Genomic DNA, 2,652 nt, shown 5'->3' on the forward strand with positions numbered 1-2,652 from the left:
GGTGTTCAAAGACTTCCTTTATGGTGGGAGAGGCTCAAGTGTATTTAAAGAACCATAGGAGTGATTTTCCAGAGAGGGAAAGATGAATAGTGTACAGAAAAGAGAGTGAGGGTCCAGAGAAGACTTTTGTCTTGTGAATGAGACACAGAAGCACAAGTGGTGAACATTGCTTTCAACAGGTCTAAGAAACTATTCTGTTGCAACCAAAAGAAACAAGAAAATAAAAGATGGTAGTGTAGATGTGTTTGCAGATTGAAAATAAAGTTGAGGAAGTTCTCATTCAGTGATTTTGTTATTCTGTAAAGTTAGAGAAAATATAGCTTTATGATATTGTTTGCATCTACATTTTAACTCACCTCTTCTTTCTGAAATATAAACATAATTTATGAGACACTGTCAGTTACAGTCCTTTTGGCTTCTCTATTTAGCTTTGATCTCTGTATACTTGAGAGAGCATGGAAAATGAAAAACCACTAGGCAAACATGCAGGTGAATGAAGTCTAGCCTAGAGCTCTGTGAGGCACTAACTTTCTTACTATAAACAAAACCTTAAAATTTCTGAGCCTCTTTTTTATTATTTGTAAAATGAAGGACTGGAGATAATGTTCTATATATGGTGCTCTTTAGCACAGTGTATTTATTACCTTATTTCACTTTTAATCTTAGAATCCAGTATGTCAAAACTGTCAACTAAAATATATACAGTTTCACTTGTGATGGCAGTAATACATACAGATTGTTGTTCTGATTAGCCACTTACTTCCATGTGAAGAATTCCTATTGATAGAAGTTAATATCTATCATCTGTTGGGGTTTTTATAGCATATTGAAGGTTAAATAAAATGTAGAAAAAGACAAAGCTTTTCCTCATGTTTAATAAGTGATTGAAAAACACTTCAATAACAATGACCACAGCAAGAATCATATTATCTCTCCTGTTACTGTAATCGTGAACTACAATTGTGAGTTGTATAAATGGCAAAGTAAAAATGTGGAAAAGAGCACAAGACTTCTCACTGACATCAAAGCATATGAGACACAATTCAAAGAAAATTATTTCTTTCACTGCATCTCATTCAATGCATGCAGATATCATGATATATATTTCCATAATTGAGAGAATACATTTTAAACATAAAAGATGAAGATTTACATGTTAGAATGAAAAATTTGTTTCTTATTTCAACTCATTATTCAGAAAAGAAATGTTTTCAATTTATTTAATCTTAAAAGGTGAGAAAGGCCTCATGCCCAGTGTGCACTCAGGAAAAAATGAAACAAAATAAAAGAATAGAAAATAGGATGTAACAAGAAACTTTTTTCCTTTTGACTCCTTTCATGTCAAAGGGGCCAGAAAGCTAGGAAGTTATTGTTTGAAAATATATTTTGTAGTAGGAAATATCTTAGCTTGTTATAAAATGTAAGTCTTATATTAGTAAGAATTCCATAACAATTGGATGGCAGATCCTCTTGATAATGAGATTCTCACTTTCTATTTCTATACAAACAATTCTGGGATCATCTCTAATGTACTTGTCTCTGAGAATGTTTTTGAAGACAAAAAGTATGAGACAAATATATGAGCAGAAAATAAAAAACAATGTAAACTTTAGTTGATTCATTAATTTCTATTTTTTACATGATTTGAGATGACCAGATCTACTTCTATATTACTAGACAAGTGTATTTCCTCTAGTACTTTTTTTCTTTTTACATCAGAAGGATAATATGCCGATGTTATAAAATGTTTGAGGGAGATACATCTCACACACAAATGTGAAAACCTAATCATCACACTTAAGAACTACAAAAGGATCCTTCTCCAGTGCTTTAATCATGGTTATTTATACATCTTTTTCATTAATTTAGAAGTGACCATCACATTGTAAATTTAAATCTCAATGGAGTGAGGAAAGAAAGAACAGGTTAACTTTAAATAAGACAGAAAAGAAATACCAAGAACCTAACCATGTCTGTCCTGACTCCTGCTTGCTCACATCTGCATAGGCAACTATCACAGGTCCATTGTCTGGGCACATGCTTGCCTCACCCAACACGAAGCAGCCTAAACCCCAACTGCCCTAAGTAATTTTCTTGGAATTTCTCCATTTCATTTGGGTTATGTTGATAACTTTTGACCCTGAGGATTTTTTTCTCACTCTTCTTATGTAGACTAAGGGTCTGTGTTTGGGAGGGAAGGGAACTGTTAGGACAATGTTTTGAAGTGGTACAACTGTTTCAAATGCTTCTTTAACAATGTCCAGGAAAACTGATTATTTATGATATCTCTCTTCTTTAGTTCTAGAATCTAGACAGAAATTTCTTGATAATAGGAAGAGTCCTCAATATTATGTTTTATATAAAAAGCACATATCCACGAAAATCAAATGTTACTAATATCATACTAAAGACAAGAAACAAAAATACTCAAATTCTTATTGTATGCAATTATAGATTCTTGGTAGAATACTCTGTGTCATGAATATTCTAGAAAATATAGCAAATATCTCATTTATCAATGAAAGGATGTAGAAAGCTTTTTTTTTTTTAGTTTATTTACAATTCTATTCCCCAAAATAACAGTCAAATAACACTCACCAGATTTTTGTTAACCTCTGCGTTATCGATTGAATGTTTGTTTCCCTGCAAAAC

The 2,652-nt window shown here is 32.1% G+C and overlaps 1 non-coding gene across 1 annotated transcript; it reads right to left on the bottom strand.

Annotated features, from left to right (window-relative positions):
- Positions 1–1,713: 1,713 nt before the first annotated feature.
- LOC117099511 lies at positions 1,714–1,816 on the bottom strand. Its single transcript, XR_004443847.1, has one exon. It is a non-coding gene; the product is annotated as a small nucleolar RNA U13 (small nucleolar RNA).
- Between the last annotated feature and the right edge of the window lie 836 nt (positions 1,817–2,652).

The sequence above is a fragment of the Trachypithecus francoisi genome, unplaced genomic scaffold (genome assembly GCF_009764315.1).
Source record: "Trachypithecus francoisi isolate TF-2019V2 unplaced genomic scaffold, Tfra_2.0 Lachesis_group16, whole genome shotgun sequence".
NCBI lineage: Eukaryota > Metazoa > Chordata > Mammalia > Primates > Cercopithecidae > Trachypithecus > Trachypithecus francoisi.